Source organism: Lissotriton helveticus, chromosome 2_1, assembly GCF_964261635.1.
Source record: "Lissotriton helveticus chromosome 2_1, aLisHel1.1, whole genome shotgun sequence".
NCBI classification, from domain to species: Eukaryota; Metazoa; Chordata; class Amphibia; order Caudata; family Salamandridae; genus Lissotriton; species Lissotriton helveticus.
The window spans coordinates 2,010,144,961-2,010,167,778 of NC_136059.1; positions in this window are offsets into that span (position 1 = coordinate 2,010,144,961).

Consider the following 22,818-nt stretch of genomic DNA (forward strand, 5'->3'; position numbering starts at 1 on the left):
TTTTAATTTCATATCTTAATAAATACGGCCGGGGGACTAGCCCCCGCCTTCCAAAAAGTAAAGAAGTCTCATGTCCACGTTTCTGGGTGTTGGGTGCCGGATTGGGGGGGGGGGCGGCAGCCAGTCGCTGACCATGTGAAAAGGGGGGCCCTCGGCCCCCCCGCCCGCATGGCGGCGCGGCGACCGCTTCCCCCCCTTCCCCCCTTTGTGCCTCTCGGTGGTGGGGGCGGGCCCTTGGGCGCGACCCACCACCGATTGGCCGGCGACCTCCCTGACCCGGATACCAGTGGAGAAGGTCCGGGTCAGGGGGGACGGGCTACTGGAGGGGTGGGGCGGGGGGGCGTTGCCCCCCCGCCTGGCCCCTTGGGAATAAAGAGGCGGGGAGCGCCCAGGAGACCCCCTTGTCCCTGGATGCTCCCTCACAACACGGTGTGCCCCGCGCTCGGGGCTTCTTTGTTTTCCCACCCACCATCCCTGGAACAAAAGACTTGTGGCTCCACTATGTCTGGTTTGAGCGGAATTTTGCTAGTATACTGTTAACATGTCTTACATACGTAATTGAACTTGATCGGGTCGGTATATTGTGATGATGTGATGTGGTTTAGGAATTTTTCCCCTTTTTAGCGAACTGTGTGTGAAGTGCTTTTGCTTTGATGCCAAGTGTGTTTAGGCCTTTTTTCCCTTTGTAGCTTTACGTTGATACTGTTATTTATTAGCCAGTGTAGCTGTCCTTTAGAATTTTTTCCCATAGGTCGTCGTATTTATTAGGTATGGGGCATGCGGTAAGGTCATGACCGGTGGGCACATATTTAAGGTCTGAGGGGGCGGGCATCATCCTATGGAGGTTCCCGCCCAGGGGGAGGGGCCTTTGGGCCACTCCTAGAACTCCAGGGGCAAGGTAATTGATGCTTCAAAGGGGCGCGGGTCGGAGTAGTCACGCTTTCCTTAGGCTGGTAGCCACCCCGCGCGCGTATACTCATGACGTCACCGGATGGCGCAGAGTAAGGGCCCTCCTTTAGTGGGTAAATGGAGTTCACGGCGTAGACCGGGCAATTCCCGGGGCACGACTGCGCATGCGCACAGCTCTAGGTGAGGCGCAGCTTGTAGGACCTGACACCGGTTAGCGACCTTGCCATATGGCCAGAAATGTACAGAAATCAAGATGAGGATCTTAGATTCGGTTAGGAAACAACATGTATTAGAGTTTTGTTAAGGTTAGCCTCTCAAACTTGTTGACGATATTTGTATCTAATGTCCTGCTGATTTTTGTATAATTGTTGACCATGCAATTAAAACCTTTTTTAATGTCATATCTTAATAAATACGGCCGGGGGACTAGCCCCCGCCTTCCAAAAAGTAAAGAAGTCTCATGTCCACGTTTCTGGGTGTTGGGTGCCGGATTGGGGGGGGGCGGCAGCCAGTCGCTGACCATGCTGTTTCTGTAGATCTCTGTGTTCCAATTCCGCACATTTAACCAAGATCTGGAGAAGCCTTCTTAAAGATTCCAAATTGCACTCTGCCCCTTCCTTCATCATGGTGGAGTTGGGATTTTCGTAGCTGGGGGCAATGAGAATTCTTAATCCCCAGGGGATTCTCCCCACATTTAAGTAGCACTGCAGAGATATTTGCGCCCCAGTTTAGATTGCTCTTGTTTCATTAACTTTTCAATTTTTTTCATCATTTCTTTTAGACTACTTGTATTTCTACCTTGTGCTCTGTCATTCATCTGTAATTCTGAACTTATAGTTGGGGGCATTGTTAAACATTTCTATAGCTGCTGCTTCCCAGTCCCACAGCGTGTCGGCAGACATTTTGATTCTCTGTTTAAAATATTTAAGTTAGAGGAATCGGAGTATCTGTTTAGTGCGCACTACCCACATCTAATGCACACCTCATCACCCGACTCTAAGCACTGTCCCTACCTCAGAGTTGACTGCGATTTCTGCGTCCTTCGACCCAAACCTCACAAGTCACGATGGGAGGACAGTAGTGCTGTTGGGGGGCCTCTGTGGTCAATCCTCCTTATAGAGTGCTTTGTTTCTGACTTTCTCCTCGTCGGGTTTGATTTCATCTCCGCTTGGCCCAAAATGTGAGAGGGGTCCATGTGCATCCGAGAAGACCAAGTCAGCCGATATATCAAAGGCTTCTCCGCTCCTCATTCCCAATCTCACTGCACTGCATATCACAGGCACAGACCACAGCTTAGTGCAAAAAGTATATCATTTTTATTCAGAGCGTTATATATTAAAACATTAAACTATTTAAAAATCTTTAAACTTAAATTTCCCACTTCAGTCAGTGCAACAGTAGGGAAAGTGTTGGATAACGGGTGGTAAAAACTTTCTTATCCCACTTCAATGAGTGCAACAGTAGGGAAAGTGTTGGATTGCGGAGGAGTAACAATTAATATTCTCACTCTAGTCACTTTAAAATTAAAAACAAGCAAAATATTAACAAAAAAAATATAAAAGTAAAACCTACACACATAGCGGGGAAATGTGCGCCGCAGCAAAGTGGTTAAATATCAATTAATTAATCAATATTAATGATAAACTAATTATTAATTAATTAAACATAAATTACTTTCCACCCTTTACCCCTATAAACCCCACAACCCACACCTAAAATTAATTACACCATTTCCATACATAATTTTGCATTCATTATTTAACAATAATTAACAAATAATTATTGATTAATTTAACATAAATTACTTCCCACCCTTTACCCTATAAACCCCACAACACGCACATAAAATTACACAATTTGCATAATTAATTTACAATCGATTAATTAATATAAATTAGCAACTAATTATTAATTAATGAAACATACATTTATTCCCACCCTTTGCCCCATAAACCCCAGAAGCCGCACCAATAATTAATTACACAATTTCCATAATTAATTTTCAATCAATGAATTCATTTAAATTAACAACTAAGTATTAATGAATCAAATTACTTCCCACCCGTTACCCATATAAAACCCACAACCCGCACCTAAAACAACTTACACATTACCATAATTAATTATGAATTAATTATTCAATATTAATTAACAACCAATTAATAATTAATTACAAATAAATGACTTTCCACAATTTACACTATAGAATATCAATTAAATAAATATTAATAAATAAAAAAATAATCATTAATTACTTATAATTAAATTACTTCGCACCCTATTCCCCTATAAACCCATAACCCACTACAGAACTCAGAAATGAAAAATGTAGTTAAATTAAAATTGATAACTACTAACAAATTAACACATATATTAAAAGACGTAAACAATACAAAAAACATACATCTCATATATTTAAAATATAAACTAAAATACATGCCACTATTTAAAAAAATCGATATTTTAAACAATTATATTTTTGCAATTGTAATGACTTCTATGTTTCTGAAAACTATATTTCTTACCTTAAATTCGATATTCTTGACCACAATATTATTGCTGTCGATAATTCTGTGTTATGATATTTCCAACTCGATATTTGTGTAAGTCGACATTTCCAACTTGATATTCTGTCTGAATACCGTTGGCTCTTGCTACATCAGTGCACAGTGAGTGCTGAATTTGACAACTCTACTTGTGCCAAGCTTAGCGAACAGAGATTACTTGATACTTTCCCTGCAGTCAGCGCGTGTGAATGCTTCATTGGTGGCAGTCTGCTCAAAATTAGGAGTGTAAAGCGCTTCTATCGGCCACTAGAGCAGCATGTGCCCCAGTGCCTTGCAGTTCCTTGGGAGTAGTGGGTGCCCTGGCCAGCGTGTGTGCAGCATGCTCAGCTGGCTCCTGATCAAGCCCTGTGCCGCTCGAGAAACTCCACACTGAGTGTCTGGTTGGCAGCCCCATTTTCGCCTTCACAGATCCAAGAGCTTTTGCCATGACTTCAGGCCTGCGTCCCCCGAGGCCGCCTGACACACCGGTGCTTCCTGCACGGCTCCAAGGGGTTCCTGCGGAGATATCCACTGTCCCCGTGGAATAGGCAGTGGGAAGTATTGCACTCCGTCGCGAGCAGCTTTGCCCAGGTGAGCGGTGTGGTTCCAGTGAAAGGCTGGATTTGGTAGCAACTGCACCGTATGTTCACCGGCAGCTGCCTTTGACCACTCTTCGCGTGGGAGGACCCTGCAAGGCCTCTCGTAAATCTACAATACAGGTGTCCCCCCTTTTGGTAGCTCCTACCTTGGGGCCATTTGTTTGACAGTGATGGCAATTCCAGGGAGAGTCCTCGATGGAGGCCCCTGCGTTCTTGAGTAAGGAAGCTGAAAACGACTGTATCCCATGGAATATGCACAAAGGAGCTCTGGGCCCTACCCTTGGTGATTGTTTACTGTATTACCATGCACAGCAACCTATATTCTCATGGGTATATTTGGTGATTTATGCTGTTATGGTGACAAGTGATGATTTGTGGGATTTATTTCATAAACTGTTGTATATTTGGGCCCTGATGTGAGGAAGCTTGCCGTGTTTATGCCTTGCACAGTCAGGATAACGAGTACTAATGCAGGATTGCCAGGTAGGCACAGTATTTATGATTCTATGTGATCTATCTAACTTAACTGCTGCATTTATGCCGTGGTGTTATGATATGTGTTGATTTATGCTTTGTTGTGACAGGATAACAAGTATTATTTCAGGATCTGCATAATATGTACAGTGATGGTGTTTTAGTGACATGTGCAACATATAACTCGTTATCTTATTTCACTAACCGTGATGTTATGAAAATTGCCTGGTTGGCAAAGTGACTATTGGTTTATGTTGTTTTGAGCTATATCTATACGCAATACAGATACGTATTTTTATATACTACTGTGTGGTGTCTCTTTTTTGGTGCATTTATTTTGTCACTGGTGTGTGTGTGTGTTGCCTAAACGCTTATACATTGTCTCTGGGATAAACCTGACTGCTCTGCCAAGCTAGCAAGTGGCGAGTAAGGGTCCTTACTTGGACAGGGTGAAAGCCACTGCCAACTAGAGACCCCCATTTCTAACACATTTGTACTGCTACTTTTGTTTATGTGAAACTCTTGTATTATACATGTGACACAAGCAGCCGTGGTCGGTAGTGGGATGACCTGCAGGGCGGTGACGTGTGGAGGGGGAGGGACAGGTGGGGGGTAGTAATGTATGGATTACGAAGTTTTACAGGTAAGTAAACATATAAATAAATAAAACAAATTTTGTTGCGTGCACTGCATCGCATTTGGTGATGCAGTGCACGCAACAAAATTCGTTTTCTTTATTTGTATGTTTACTTACCTGTAAAACTCTGTAATCCATACATTACTACCCCCCACCCTGCCCCTCCCCCACCCCACGTCACCACCCTGCAGGTCAACCCACTACCGACCGTGGCTGGACACAAGGCCCTGAGGCTTGCTCTCATCCATTTTGAAGGTTTGAAACCATGAGCAGTGACAGACACTTGTACTAAGTCTTATGTGCGAAGATTTCTTAGCTTAAGAAGAGTAGTCCCAGGACACTCAAGCCATCTAGCTGGTGGCACGGTATGCCTGATGCCAAGAATAATCCTATGCGTCTGGCATTGTTATCTTACTCATTCCTCTTTTCATTCACCCATGTCTATTTTTGTATCTCCTTTATGATGCATTTTACCTCCCTCACGGCACTCACCTTGTCGGTGACCTCCTGCCAAATGGCCAGTCACTGCCCCACTGAGGATGAGTGGATGTAGACTATGAAGTTGGCTGATAGTGGCCTTCCAGAAGCTTTATCACTGTCTGACTTTTGCTTTGCTAAGCTACCCTTTCTGTTGACTTGCATCATCGGAAGCTCTTGCTTCTGCCTAGCATTGTTATGACCATCACCACCCCCTTTTGTACCGCTTTTGGCCACCATAAGTGTGGCAGGGTATGCTCAGACGTGAGTCCCTTGCTCACTTTGCCACTGGATTCAAGCAAGGCAGGCTGAAGACGGCTGGAATGCCAGAAACCGGTCCTCTGAAGATTGTTTCCGGTCCAGGGAAGACATGGCTTGGCAGTTCGGGCTGGACTGTTCCCATGAGGCACAGGGTCAGACTGATTTGCATATAGCCATGTTTGAACTGGGGTGGCAGAGTGGGCTAAAGAACGGTGTTGGATCAAACCCAGATCTTTTGACTGGGTGTGAGTGTTTCATTGATTCAGATACTCCGTCCATCACCACCCCCTTTTGTATAGCATTGTTATGAAGCACAATGGGAAGAGGGCAGAGGTTGGGAGTTGTTTCGATGTGTATTACACTGTACCTGCTTTATTAGCTCCATTCAAAATATTGGACAGTGTATGTGTCTGCGGTGCAATATTGGAACTACACAATTTACATTGAGTAGCATAAACAGTTGCAAGATTTATGCATGCAGAAGAAGATGTAAATGTTCCTTATTTTTACATGCCAATCCATGACTACAACGGGGATTGCTAGCTATCCATACACACACACACACACAGACACACGCAAGCATGCACACATATACAAAAACTACAAATTCTATTCATCTTGTGTGTGAATACCAATAGGAACTATACAGATGATAGTATATACACAAATCTAAGCACACATTGCATGTGCATATATGTCTTTGTGAGATTACTAAAGTGCTACTTTCATCAAGGGGGCGCTCCATCGGTGGTACAAGTGAATTCCCATCCACCCATCCAAGGGTTTTGATGCAAATTCCTATCCACTAACTTTCATAGACAGGGATTTGCACTGAAACCTTACACCTTCTAGAGGCAGGATTAACAAGGAGAAATGTTTTATTTCTCTAAATTTGCTTGTGTGCTGGATTGCACAACACACCTATAAAGTAGGAAACGCTTTTAAAGGATACTTTTAGGGCTGGAAGAATTACATAGCAGCCAAAATTGCGCCAGAGCCTGGGAAAAGAAACAATAAAAAGTGGCCATATCTTAGTCGGTATGGCGCTTAGTTCTCGCTTCCGTTGACGCAAGGCAGCCCAGCAACCAAGCTATTGCGCTACATCAAATATTAGTACTGGGGCATTAAAAAATATAATAATTACTTTCACCTGTGTAGTTAGTTACAGCACGGAAACGGTTATAACACGGGTGTATTTGAAAAGACTGTCCGTAAATTGAAAATGACTTCCGATGAAAATGAAGATGGATAATCAGTGAATAACGTTCACATTTTCATTGTACAGCTACTGAGCGACGTAAACAACAAACTGACTGATATCACCCAATTATCGATGTTTCTAATCGCTAATACAACACATCTGTAGATATCTAAAACAACCCACTTAGCCGGTCTTATTGTGGCCCAACTTCATCAATATTGACACGAAGGTTTCTGTGCTCTTTAAATCAGTCACAGCGTGCTGGGCGAGAAGTACTGTCCACATCCATTTAATGATTTACCCACGCTGCACGGTGGCTCGGCTCCAGCGAATCGCTTTAGAATGCATTCATCTGTGGCTTGGCAAGACACCAGAGACTCATGATAAACGAGCCATAGAGGCCTGCAAGTCCCCAAAGTGGAAAACTACATTTGTTAAACAACCTTTGAGATTGTTTTGTTTTTGCCACAAATTAATGGTAATGTTGATGCTGTGATAAATTCTCCAGGATGACTCCTGGATTGTGCATGCATATGGAGACGTGTACAGAAAAATCACGGTACTGTGTCACCCTGCTTCCCCTGTAAGACCTTCTATCTTCTTCAATGGAGACATCCTTTGCCTGCTTTGAAAACGGCAGCACTAGACAGTTTTTGTGCTGATTCACACAGAAGCACTTAGGAGCACAGGAAGTATTACTACAGGAGTACAGTTGTACACATTCTTGGCAGGAGTGTGTGATCCAGAAACGTCCCCATTAGTAAAAGTATAAAGACAGCGCCATCTTTCCTATTTGTAAGAAGTGAATATGAATATTCCTTGAATATCCCCATTTTGACCCATTTTAGATGTTTTAGGGGCAATTCACAAAAAACATGTAGGAGTACATAAAAGAGGACTGTTGGAATGCTACTTTATTACTCCAATATGTTTGTGAATAGGGCACTTAGGCCTTCAAAACATTGAATTTGATAAATATCGATTTCAAGTGTTATTTCTCATTTTCAAGTTAAAAAATAGAATATATTAATCACACATGATAAATAACCTCTGTCAGAATAATGTTCAAAGGTCCTTGCGGCAAGTAGAGGTTACTACGCCCAACCATTGAGGTTGAGGATTTTTACTCCTGATGTCCCTGGACCCGACCTACAATGAATCCTGAGCAAATGGGCTAAGTAACCCTTAAGCACATGACTCTCAGTGGTAGCATGGGACGACTGTCCTTCGACTGCACACACGCTCTGATCGGCACAGTGGCTCTCTTCGCGGTGGCTCCACATGGCATACGGGGCAATAGGCTTATAATCACACACAGGCTATGACCTGCTTGGCACAACAATACTCTTCATGGTGATCCCACATGGCATACAAGGGGCACTGACTTCCCCTGCACACAGGCAACATCCTGAATGGAGTAGCAGTCTTCTCCTCACACCTCGCTATGGGGATTCACTCACCAGGATTCCCCTCTGAACCCCGCTCCCTCTAACGCTCTCTTCTTACTCATGGGCATACTGGTCTTTGCAAACAGGCAGGTGCTAGTGTTCCTGGCTCCAAAGCAGGTGGTGCTTGGATTCCAGGGTGATGTCCTACCAGCCAGCTTGGAGACGAGCAACCATTGGCCCCCAATCCTGGTTACAGGCAGCAGTCTGGCAGAGTTTCTCCTCCACGCACATCCTGACTGACTGATAGACAGTTGACAATTTTTGAGGGCACAAGCTCCCTTTCTTGTAGTCCATTTTCAGACATCACATGTGATTTAGAGTCTAAGGGGCTTAATTACAAGAGTCCTGCATCACTTTTTTTGATGCTCCAGTAGCACAGCCCTCTCAATCATATCTTTGAGACATCACAAAGCCACACTGCATGACTTTGCTTGGCCTCATAGCTATATAGTTAGGCAAGCCAGCGCAAAGCACTGCCTTGCCTTACTCTGCGTCAACGACTCATCCCGTGGATGCTGCGGTGGGTGTTCCCACTCAATACCCATAGATTTTGATGCTCCCCCAGATTTGCAATATGACATAAATCTGCGGCAGCACCAACATCTTGCGCTTCTCAGATGTTTTCTTTTCTAATTTTTTTCTCTTTCCATGTGTGCTGCATTCTTTAGCACACACAGAATGAAAAAAACACCTCCATGGATGATGTTTGTACAGGAAGGTGCCCCTTCCTGCACAAAAACAATAATGCAACAACGCAAACACATTTGCACCTACATTGGAGCTAGGCACCAAATTGTGCACCGGCACTGGCTAAAAGGACAGGAATGCACTGTATCTCGTAAATGCTGTACAATCCTGCCCTTTCAAATTGGCATAGGGCAGCACAGCAAAAAGACTTGCAGCGTTGCCATTGCCAGTTTTTTGTAAAAGAGGCCCTGAGTCTTTAAAGTTTATGTTGGGGGTCTGCTTCCTTTTGAAGTGCCCACTCCTATGTTCTCTTTTCCTCCTGAAGGTAGTCTGTTACAGCAGTAGTGGCTCCAAATCTGATAGCCCCACAACACAGGCCTTGGGGAGTGACGTTGGGGTTCACACCTGGATGTCAACCACAGTGATATGTGTATCAAAAGGATACCCCTACACCTCACCCCTTGTCTTTATGATTCTCTTATCAGCCCAATCTCCTTCCCGAGAGGTGTCAAGGGCCCTTCCTTATGACCTCTCTCTGAATCAAAGAACACCATTTGAAGTGTACTGGAGAGCCTGGCTCTCCTTTGCTCCAGTGTTTTCCACCCAACTAACAGGAATGCAGCAATGCCCACATCTGTCTGGGGTAATCCCTCTATCGCCTCTCCTCATGTTTCACCATGCAGCCCTGGGTCTCCCAAATTGGAACCCAGAGTATTACATGCATTGTACCATTAACAGGCACACATACATCCAGAATATGCATCCAGCATACATGTATTTTACAGCACTACATCCTTCATGTATTGCGCAATTCACAAGCACACATGCAGCTAGCTCTTGTAGATGCATGGTATATAGTACACATACAATGGCAGCAGCATTTTCACTGTTTGTATAACAATCTCCCTAGTCAGGATAAACAGCAGACCTTAATTGTACGACCAAGTAGTTACCCTGTTGTCTTCTCACTGAATGAAGTAACGTTATGAATAGAGGGTTTGATGAGGAATAAGGTTGCGGGGCCAGACAGGATCCCACCTGATCTCTTTCAGTCCAACACGGAGGTCCGTCCCCATTACTAACTAGGGTTTTAAACTCAGCAATAAATACCACTATGCCAGCATCCTGGTCATCTGCAATCATTGTGCCAATCTTTAAGAAGGGCAATAGTGACAGCCCACATTGCTATGACCAATATCTCTGATAGATGTGGCAGTAAAAAGGTCCTGGGGTGGGTGATCTTAAACAGGTTGATGGACTGGGCAGAGTAGACACAAATTATCTTGGACGCCCAATATGGGTTTCGTCCATGGAAATCTACAGTAGATCAATGTATTATACCAAACTTTGAAATGCACCGCCAACAAATTTTAGATCTCCACCATATGTGGTTGATAAAGTCTATAGGCAAGGATGTTTCAAAATGAAAGACGCTGTATCCGTAAATGCCAAAAAGTTCAAAATTCCTTTAATAATCCATTAAGGTACCAGCCAACGCGTTTCGTTCCGTCAAGCGGAACTTCTTCAGGGCGCACTAAATGTTGAGATGGGATGCAAGTGTGTTCACCCAACGTCGGTAAATAACAAACGAAGTGGGTCCAGAATCAAGGATTTTCGTTTTATCTGTTTTTTCTTCGTTTATTTTGTTTTTTCGTTCTTCACAAATAGACTATTTCTTGCCAATTATTTCAAAATATCTATTAACGATGTAACGTATACCTTATGATTTCAACGGATGTATCTCTTGGAAAGTATTTCTATTTCTTCATCATGATTTTCGATATGCTTGATATTTTCTATTTTCCGTATGGCACTAACCTTGGATACCGTAACGTGCACGTCCTGCACCGTTACTTTAGTCAGACTTCTAAATCCTCAGTTGACTTTCAGTTCCCAATTATGTAAAGGCAGTAACCTGTCGGGGTCAAAATGTAGGACCCCCAGCTGGCGTCTCAATAGTCCACGCGCCAAATCCTTTACCGGAAGGTCCACTGCCCACATTGTTTTGTATAAAAGTAGATCAATGTCTTAACCTGTACCTTATCACCGCAAAATATACTGTAGTGAAGGCTGGGGCACTTTACCTAGCCTTCATGGACCTCACCGCGGCCTTCAACCGTGTGAATCGAACCAAATTGTGGGCTTTAATGAGGGACCTTGGGGTAGACATAGCAATAATAAACATCCTTCAGTCATTACACTCCAATACGACAGCTGCTGTAAGATACACGCAGGAGGGGAAGTAAACAGATTATTTTAAGTGTTCTAGTGGGATCAGACAAGGATGCATTTTAGGCCCGTTTTTGTTTACCATACATATCAATGGTCTTGATGCCACTTTGCGTAAGATTGAGGCAGATCTACCGAGAATAGGCGAGAGAACAGTCCCGGTTCTGCTTTACGCAGACAACGCAGTGCTACTGGCCCGCACCCAACACAGTTTGCAGCTTCTAATCGACGGTTTTATGAAATTAATGGGTAACCTGGACATGTCTTCAAACCTCGCAAAATCTTATGTTATGGAGATGGGAAAGAAGCCTAGTAAATCTTATAATTACAGCATTGGCTCATGCACCTTAGGCAAAGTTCCAGCTTTTGCATATCTGAATATGTTTTTTGATAATTGCCTGAACTTTAAACACTTAATAGAGAAAAAGTGTCTGACTCTGAACAGGTACACAGGTTCAATCGAAAATTTTGCACAGAGGCTAGGGTATTGGACACCAGGCTTGATTTTAAAATGATATAATACCATCTGTTGTGCCAAAGTTGTGTATGGAAGCGAGATGTGTGGATTTGTTAAGACTATTAACCTGCAAAGGGAAGAGAATAAGTATTTAAGGCGGATACTTAAGGTCCCTCATAGCACCCCGGCATTCAGTGTACACGAAGAACTGGGAGTTAGGTACATATTAGATATGGTGGGAGTGAAGCCCTTAGTCTGCTGGCTGAAGATCTGGACCAATGCAGAGGTGGGTTTGACAAGGCTGGTAATGCAGGATTGTCTCTCCTTAGAATACGCGTGGAAAATTCCATGGATAAAATATGTCAGGGATTCTTTTGTTAATTTAGGGCGCACAGACCTGTTTTATAAACCGGAGACAATAAGGTCAAAAGATAAGGGTGACATTAAAGCGATATATTTAAAATTTGCCATGGCGCAGCCCGAAGCTATGGAACTGGAGAAACAATCAGTGCAAGATCATGTTTTGGTCAAAACATCTCAGGGTATAGAACCATATCTAACACTAAAGACAAGTGTTCATGATAGGTTTATGATTACTCATTTTAGATTAAATTGTATCAATCATTTACTGGCAGTTCTGGCAGGTTTTATTATAAAGGCAGAAGATAGAGGGCCCTGTGGCTGCGACAGTAGGTCTCCACAGGATACCCTTCATCTAGTTTTACTCTGCCCGTATTATGCCTACCCTAGGAAAATGTTTTTGAAGGACCTTTTAAGGAAAGCCAGATTTAGGCAGGCATGGGTAGCCTTGTTGTTTTTAAAGTTGTCAACCAATGTTTTTACTCTGTTTTGTGTGATACATTTCTTAAGAACCGCCCTACAGCTACGATTAACGAGGGGGGACTGTAATCCATGATGTACTTATACTACCCCTGTGATACACATTAAGAGATGGAATAATGTAAACCACAATTTTTCTTAATCAAGTTTTAGCCAAATGTATTCCTGTGAAATATCCCTTTTTTAATGATTGTTATTTATATGCTTTTATGGTTTGTCTATCAAATCGAATAAAGTTGTTGGTGTTGTTGCAGTACACATACAAAGTAGAAAAAGCCTTAAAGTATTACCAAGCCTTAACGTCCTCATTATTTCACATAAGTGAACCCCTAAGGAAGGCCATAGGTAACCCTAAGGCAGGGTGCTGTGTAAGTAAAAGCTAGGACATGTACTGGTAAGTTGTGCATGTCCTAGTAGTGTCAAACAGCTCAATTCATGTTTTCCTACTGTGAGGCCTACTCCTCCATAGGCTAGCATTTGGAATTCCTTAAACACTTTTAAGTTTTAATTCCTGATTAGAAAGGAATAGCTGTATCATGTTTCATATCTTTGGAATGGTAATGACAAGCCATAATTAAAGGTAAAGTTGCATTTAACATTACTATTTCAGAAATACCACTTTTAGAAAGTGGGCATTTGTCTGATCTTACTGCTCTGTGTGCTGTGTAGCCTGTCTGCAACACACATCTGGAGTGGGTGACAGCCACAAACACAGGAGGTGTGATGTGACCGAGAACTAATCCATATTCATCTGTATTATGATAGCTCTTCCTGGGCAGGAAGAGGGAGGGGGAGCTGACACATCTGAATAGGCAGTGTCCTGTTTCCCCGCAAAAGGGCTGATTACCTCCTACTGATAGCCTGGAGCCAGGACTGGGAAGAAAGGGGGACCTCTGCCCACTTTGAAGTTACCCCCACTTCAAAAGCACAACTGGGCATAAGTATTGGGCATCTCATACTACCAAGACAGTACACTTCTGGACTTGTGAAGAACTCTTCCAGGAGTAAAGATTGATGTGCCACTCAGCTTGTCTGCTGCTCTGGAAGAACTGCTTTTCTGCTTTGCTGTGCTGCCCTGCTGTCTGCTGATCTCTGCCCTGCTGAGGACAAGAACTGGATCCATCTCACTTGAACCCAGGGTGACTCCAAATGCTTGCTGGAATGCCTCCTGCTATGAAGTCTCAGTGCCATCAAAGACTTCCTTCAACTCTACAGCAGCACCTGGGCTCTTGCTACTGTGACTCCTGCCCTGCCAAGTGGTGCCACTACAGTCCTGGGTCCTTGAAAGATGTCTTCTGCTATACAGAGCAATCAAAGTTTTCACTTTGCTCTGACCGGAACTGACGTATTGCCCATCAACCCTGACGCAGGAGCTGCTTGATGAAAATTGCTTCGACGGACTGCGCTGCCTGATGACGACGGAAAGTGTGGCTCAATGACGATGATGCAGTGCCTGAAATGTAAAGGGTTTCGTCAACTAAGCCTTCATTGCCTGGCAGATCAGAACCAATGCAACGAGTCTCTGACGTTAACGGTTGCTCAATCCAAGGTAATGTTTCAGCAGGACCTGTGTGAGTCCTGTAGCCAGCCTGCCCTCCAGCGCCGTCAGCCTGATCTTTGGATTAATTCCGGTCCAGCACGATCTCAAGCAATCCCTAAGCGCTATTTGCTTCTAAGCACTACTTTTTGATGTATCCTTTAAAAATTCTTAACTTCGGTTCTACTTATTGGATGTTTGTCATTTTGGTATGGTTTTACTCATAAACATATGATCTATTTTTCAAACTCTGTGTGAAGTATGTTTGTGGTGCTTTTATTGAGTTACTGTGTGTGCGCATTGTATAAGTACTTTACACATTACCTCTTTAGACAAGCCTGGCTGCTCTGTGCCAAGCTACCAGGGGTGAGCACAGATTATCTTTTAGTGTGTTTCTACCTTACCTTGACTAGAGTAGTGGTTCCTGTTTGTACATGGTACATGTTAGATTCGGGGGTCTCTAGTTGGCACAGGTAGGTACCTGTGACAAATAGGGACCCTTGCATCTAGTCAGGGTAAGGGAGTACACTCCTAAAGTAACCCCTGCCCACCCCCTTGGTAGCTTGGGACGAGCAGACAAGCTTATATCAAGAGGCAGTGTGTACACATTGGGTAACTCAGTGACAACACTACAGATGGACACCACACAAGTTGTATATTAAAAATATGTATATTTTATATAGATTTAACACAGGACCACAAACAACAAAAATCCACAATACTATGCTTAAGATGGTAGAATTTGCTTAGTTCTCTTTAGATCTTAAAATGCGACACTTTTAGTCAAAGTACCTTAAGATGCGTAACGCAATAAAATGAAAGTGTTGCAGGAAAGGTGATGCGTTGGTTCCTTACTGCGCTTCTGTGGCGATGCGGCGAGCAACGCCGTGATGCGATGAAGTTTTGGTGCAAAGAAATAAAGATGTCTTCTTCTAGGTGCGATACGTTGCGAGCCACGACAGGCCCTCCGACACGCTTCCCAGTAATGCGGCGGCATCTGCTGCAACATCGATTCTCTTCTCAACGATGAATTCCTCCTCCTCTCCTCCTCACTTTCTCCTCCCCCCGTTCAATCATGGATGGATCAGATGAATCTACTTAACAATAAACCCATAATTGTCGCCAGCGCAAAATCCCTTGGTCTCATACTTGACACAAAACTCAATCTACTCTCCCACATTAATTCCATTGCAAAGTCTGCTCGATACCAACTGCGCCTTCTTATGGAGATTTGTCGCGTCTTCCTGGAGCATGACCTTAAAACCCTGGTCCAATTGCTGGTTCTCTCCAGACTGGAGTACTGCAACTCTCTTCTTACTGGCCTCCCCAAATCTCACCTGTCCCCCCTTAAATCTGTTCTCCATTTAGCAGCTCGTTTCATATATGGGGCCAAAAGAAGCAACCACATCACACCCATTTTAACCACCTGTTGCTCTTGTAACATGTTGACTTGTAATTTTTCCTCATGTTTCACTACTGTTCCTATTGTGAAGCGCTCTGACACCTTTGGATAAAGTCTGCGCTATATAAAAACGCATAAAATAAATAAATAAAATGAGGCGGCATCTGCTGCGACATCGATCCTCTTCTCCGACGATGCGAGGCGCTTCCTGGACCCTGCGATGATTCAGTGGTTCTTCTGGACCTCGACAGGCCCTGCAACACGCTTCCTAATGATGCGGCGGCGTTTGCTGCGACGTCGATCCTCTTCTCCGGTGATGCGAGGCGCTCTCATGTTGTGAAGTGGCAGCGGCAGTTCGGCATCACGCTTCTTGCTCGTGAGTCACACTTCTCGCTCCTTGCCATGTGTAGTTCCTTAAAAAGTCCTACACGGGGGTGTGGCTAATATTTTTAGTTTTTAACAAGAATTTTTATTGTTTTCGTCATTCAACATACACTTCGCTCCAATAATCCACTTCAGACCATTTTCATAAATGGTCTCAGATACAACTGAGTGCCAGGATAAATCAGTTCTCAACATTCTTTTCATAGTATCCCCCTCCCCCTCCCTCTCTACCCCCACCCCACCCGTCAGTGTGCCCTTTCTTACTTAGCACCATCTCACAAATCAAACCTCCCACTGCGCAAAATCATCCAACATAGATGTACCGGATAAGACAGCATAAACGATCTCGAAGCCGCAGGGAATGCCAGAGTCCGACCCTGCTTGTCTTGTGCCTCAGCTCTTCAATCACAGCTTTTCCTAGCCCAGAACGTGCAGGTTGATTCCTCTAAGTGCGCGCTTGGGTGTCCCCATCTTCGTTGTTCTCCTCAGTGTGCCCCATTTCAGCTCCCTCCCTGTGTGTTATTCGTGTGTCACCATCGTCCTCTTCCTGTTCATCTACCGGAGCCTGGAGCTCTGCTACTAAGGCACCCCACGACCTCGCTGCCTCCATTTCTTTGTCATTAGCAGTACGCCTAGCTAGTTGCAGTCGAACCGCCCAATTAAAAAAACTCGCCCTCCATCTCTGGAAACTAGGCCCCGTCCTTGATTTCCAAAGCATAGTAAGTTCCCTCTTTGCCATTATCAGCCCCAGGTCGTAGAACTTGCTTGTAATTTTAGTATTGGGAGTGTGCGGGAACCAAAGCAAAAGACAAGTGCCCATTTCCACCTCCAGTGTACGCTCCGTCACCCGGTTCAAACACGTCACCACTTCTGTCCAGTAAGGCCCTAGTCCCGTACAAGACCAAAACATGTGACCGAAATCTGCACCATCTGCGTTACACCTAGGGCATCTCTATTGAGTTCCCCCGAAATACTGTAAGATTTTTACCGGTGTTAAATAAGCCCTATGCAAAGTAAAAAATTGGACCAGTTGAAACCTGGCATTGCGCGTACCCTTCCAAGTCCTTCTCAACAACTGAGGCCACGTCGTCTCAGGTATGGGTTTGCCAAGGTCCTCCTCCCATTTAACTCTCAACGTGGCCAGGGGCGGTAGCCTCTCCGTCGATAATCGCCTATATAAACAGGTTAGCGCTTTAAACATGCCGGCTGCCATAGTGACATATTGGCAGCCCAGCGAGGTCGGGGGCTCCGATAGCCCCATCCTCCATTGTTTCTGAATCCCTGCAACAAGGGCAGAGTGTAATAAATAATCCCCCCTTGGCAACTCAAAGGCACTCTGCAACTCCCGGAATGGCAAGAGGGCTCCACCCCTGTATAAATCTCCTAACATGTGGACCCCAAGGTCCTCCCAACCGGCCAACGCTGACCAATCCCCTCCATGCGGGAGGGCCGTGCACATGCCCAGGGGGATCTCCGGGGCATATACAGAGTGGAGAAGTGTGGCTCAATGGTTAGAGCAGGCAGACCTCGATGCAGAGCTCTGGCCAGGGACCAGGGTTCAATTCCCGCGTCAGCGGGTCTCGGCCTCATTAATTCCCCTGACCGGATATTCTCGCCTCAGTGCCTATTCTGATCATGGGTCCCGCGCTGCAACTCTGGGCACTAGCTTGCTTAGTCTCCATAACGGCCCCCACAACGTGAGGGATGCCTGGTCTGCACCATGGGGGTGCCCAGGAGTGGACACTTCACAGGGAAAGCCAGGAAGGGTTCCCTTGCGGTATTCGTACAAGCGCCGGGAAACCCACTGCGGGTAGCTGTGCGCTATACAAGTACAAAACATTTACATTTACATGGACTAGTAAAACCCGCTCGCTTCTGGCTTCGATTCCAACATAGAGGGGTGTGGCTAATATGGCGGCCTGAGAGGACGCTTGTGCTGGAGGCTCCCCATCCTGGATCCCCTTTAGGCCCCTTAATTAGCTTTTCGAACCCCCAGTTTGACGTGCACCTTGCCCAGATGTGACGGGGTGACTGACAAAAGCTTCTTTGGGGTCGAGCAACGGTGCAGTAGTCGCCGGGGGCCACCACTTCACTCGCAGAGAGCGCCCAGGCTGCGGCGACGAGGAAATGGCGGCTGAGCCCGTCGAGTGCAAGCTACGAGTCCAACCCACAGCAACCCACCAGGTGACCCCCCTCTGACGGGCACGTGCCCGGTGATACCTGCTGGGACCAGGTTACCTCGGAGTGCCGGTGGCGCCCGGCGCAAGCTACGACGAGCGGAGCACACAGTGGGAGGCGCCGGTGGTGCACGCCGGGAGGCACAGAAATCGAGGCCCGGGATCGGGGCCTAGTCCTGGTGACCGCGAGCTGGTGCATCAGCGCTCTGTCCCATAGAGCGCGAACCAGAGCTAGGTGCCACCCACCCGGCGGGCAGCGGAAGACCGCCAGCATCGAGGTGAGCGGCTGCAGCGTCCCTGCCATAGAGGTGAGGAGCAGCAGGCCGAGCCAGCGGTGGCAACCACGAGGCGCAGGTGGCGCGAAAATTGAGCCCCCGGCCCGGGGCCTAGCATGGCCTGCCCACGGCCAGTGCCAGCTTTGGGGAGGAGCGGTGAGGCGAGGAAGGAGCGCAGAGACCTCACCTTTGAGGGGCACTGGGATATAGGACAGTCCCTCACCCGCGCAAGCCCTGGGAGCAGGGGCCAACGCAAGCAGTGCCAGACCTGGCGTTGTGGGACTGATGAGGCCTGCCCGGCACACAAGACGTTCTGCTGACGAGAAGCGGGAGCATAGGGCAACACATGGGAGCCATGTGGGCTCCGGCCCGGTCGGATTGAGAGGCACAACACACAATCTGCGTTGCCTGGCAGTGCCTACAACTGGAATCAGACACCCTACAGCGCACCCCCCCCGCCTTCTGTGCGACTCGGCGGAGGGGTCTGCCTGCGGCATCCCGGGCGGCCTGGCCGGGGGCAACGCAACGCCTGAGCCTCTGGCTTTGTGGCCTAGCGCCTAGAACACCCATCGGCTTGGTCCTGGCCCGGCCCAAATCCCCCACACAGCGGACCTAGAGAGGCGAGATGAGGTGACGGAGTGGCAGGACTCAAGACTGCCGGACTGCAGCAGAGGGCCGCAGACGGGGCGGCGGAGATCAGGCAGCGGCGGGCATGAAAACAGAGCCTGTGGCTTAGCGGCCATGCCCGGAAGAGATGCACGTGGCCTTGCCGGACTGGCACTCCTTATAGCACGCCGGGCCAGGTAACAAAAGGCGAGTGGCTGGAGGAGGAACCAGAGGAGTCAGGGATGAGCCACGGGACCCAGAGCGGACATCCGAGAGACTGGGGCCTAGACCTAAATGGATACCTTCCTTTGCCTGGGACCCGGTCCAACGGTCTGCGAGGTGAGGAGAGCGGGGGAGGTTGTGTCCCCGTGCACCCCCTGCGGCGCCTGAGGGCATACGGGAAGGCGACACTGAGAAGCTCCTCTGGGCACCACCTTTCATCTCGGCGCGGGCAACTCCTGAAGCCCAGTCCGAACTGCTAAAAGGGGTACCTGCCCTTATTCTCCCCGCCACAGCGGCGACCGCACCAGCCCGTGGGCACTGTCACTCCGGGGAGGCCTTTGAGGAACCTAGCTGAGGCTGTACACAGGTGGGGTGGGGAGACAACGAGCCACGCACTTTCCCCTGTCCGGCAGAAAGTGAAAGCGACACTGAGGAGGGGGAGACGGTAAACCATGGCCAACGTTGAATGCCGAGGCAGACGCTCCATCACAGAAATGTTGGCTAAGGGCACTCCTAAAGGGGAGAAGAGCCCCTCATCCACACCACAGGCAGTGAAGAGTGGGACCCCGGGGTCGGGGGAAGAAGAGATGCCCATCACGAAATAATTCCTGGAAACTTTATTCAATTCCCTAAGGGAGGACTTCCAAGCGCTAAAACAAGAAATGGCCGGGGAGCACCGCGAGTTAAGGCGAGATGTAGATGGGCTGGGTGAACGGGTGGCAGCGGTGGAGGAAACAACACAATCCAGGAGCGAGGAGATCGACCAGCTGCAGCAAGAAGTTATCCGCCTGAAAGAGCAACAGGTAGACCTCCAGGCGCATGCGGAGGACCTCGAGAATCGTTCTTGGAGGAACAACATCAGGGTCCGAGGCGTTCCATCCAACACAGAAGGGGACAATATCACGAGCTTCTTACAGGGGATGTTCAGGGACATCCTGGGAGAACCTAACGACTATGGGAAGGGTGGGGTCCAGGTCCATGAGTGCTTGTATGTGAGCGGTAGAAGGGGGTTCCTGTTGTTTGATCGGTGGTGCTGGAGGGGTGGCCCTTGGCAGAATATACAGCTCCTCGGGGCTAGATATGCCACAGGAGCATTGCAGAGCTGGGACACAGAAGGTACAGGATTAGTGTTTAACTATGCCAGCGACTGAATTACGTCTTCTCACTTTAAATGTCCGGGGCCTCAACAATCCCGTGAAGCGGAGGGCAGTTCTATCGTTTCTAGAGAACTCAAAAGCTAATATTTGTCTTCTCCAGGAAACGCACTTATTATCCAAAGATTGTCATAGGATGAAATCATGCAGCTTTCCATTCCAATTCTTCTCCTCAGGCCCCACTAAGACGGCGGGGGTGGCGATACTAGTGGCCTAGCACTTCAGGAGGAAGGTGTTACAGAAGGTAGCCGAGATACGAGGGAGACTGCTCTCCTATAGATTTTCCCTGGGGGAAGTTCCATTTACAGTTTGCACTGTTAATGCACCTAACGTGGGTCAGGAGCAGTTTTTCCACCAGGCGCTTAGTGAGGCGGCTGCGACATCTGATAGGCACGTCTTGGTTGGGGGGGACCTAAACCTGGTGTTCGATAACTTACTGGATAGATCGGGGCAGCGCTCCACACAAGCAGGAGCTTTATCAGGAGGGGGGTTGGCCAGACTGGAGGAGTTGGGGATGGTGGATCTCTGGTGCAGCTTTCACCCGGGAGTCAGGGAATATTCATATTATTCTAATGCCCATAAAACCTATACGCAGCTGGACTACTTTTTATCTTCCACATCCCTTAAGGCGCTTGCGACAGAAGTAGAGATGGGGGCTGTGGCGCTTTCAGACCATTGACCGCTCTCAGTGGTGTTTTCCTTCCCGCCGGTGACTAGGGCTGCGCGTTGTTGGAGGTTGCGTGACACGCTGCTCCACCGTAAGGACACTGTAGAGAAAATCAAAGGGGCCATTACAGGTTATTTATCACATAACCACACCTCAGACACCTCCTTGGCCACACACTGGGCGGCACTGAAGGCGGTATTGTGAGGCGAATTTATCGTGGTCTCGGCGGCGGAAAACACAGAGAGGGCCCGCAAATGCGAAGAGCTCACATTACGGACGCGAGAACTGGAACAGATGCACCAAAGAACTGGCACACCTCGGGAATGGAAGCAGCTTCGTCTGGCGAGACAGCAGCTGGCTGCACTTGATCAGGATAGGGCAAAATTCGCGTCCCTGAGAGTACGGCACATGTACTACACTGGGGGGGACAGGTGCGGGCGCCTGTTGGGGCGTGCACTCCAGGAAACTCAACAGCGACACATGGTACAGGAGATTGTCACACGGGGCGGGGGGCGAGCTACCGAAGACGGTGACATAGCAAAGGCCTTTAGCGACTTCTATAACTTCCTCTATGCAGGGGTGCATCTTGACCCCACCGACGGCGAAGCTTTCCTAGAGCCCGTTCATCTCCCTGCTTTGTCAAAAGACCAAGCGGATCTCCTGGACAGCAAGATCCGTCCCGAGGAGGTGATATCGGTGATCTCGCGTCTTAAATTGGTGAAGGCTCCGGGGCCGGACGGTTTTAAAGCATTTTTTTACAAAACGTTCTGTCCTCAGATAGCACCGTTACTGACTGCCCTATTTAACTCGTTTGCGGAGACTGGCGCAATCCCACGTGACTTATTAGACAGCACCATATCGGTCATCCCTAAACCGGGGAAGGACCGCACGCAGTGTGGAGCCTATCGCCCCCTTTCCCTCCTTAATGTCGATCTCAAACTCTATACTAGCATCCTGGCAGCGAGGCTGGCTCCACTCATGCAGGGGCTGATTGAACCAGACCAGGCAAGGTTTATTCCGGAGCGTCAAACTGCTGACAATACCAAGAGGGCCCTGCACTTGATAGAGAAGGCTATGCGGACATCAGGGGAATACATGATGCTCGCGATCGACGCCGAAAAAGCGTTTGATCGGGTCCATTGGCCATATTTGGAGCAAGACCTGACTAAGGCGGGGATAGGAGTGAAGTTTCGAACCTGGGTCCTGAATTGTTACACCTTCCCCACGGCGACAGTATGAGTCAACGGGTGCTCCTTCTTAACCCTGTTTTCCCATTGAACGGGGGACATGGCAGGGGTGCCCATTGTCGCCTCCGCTCTTTGCGTTCTATATTGAGCCGTTGGCGCAGGCAATGCGAGCAGACCAGAGAGTGAAGGGGATTAAGTTTGGTGCATTCGTGCATTAGATCAGCTTATATGCGGACGATGTCCTCCTATCCCTGGCCTCCCCTAGTGATTCTCTGCCGGCCTGTGTGGAGATTCTGGAAAAGTTTGCTGGTGTGGCGGGCTTTAAAGTTAACATGATGAAATCGGTGGGGTTGGACCTCTCACTCGAGGGGCACACCAGAGCCTACTTGCATGAGCGCTTCCCCTTCCACTGGGCGTCGGAGGCTATCCCGTACCTGGGGAT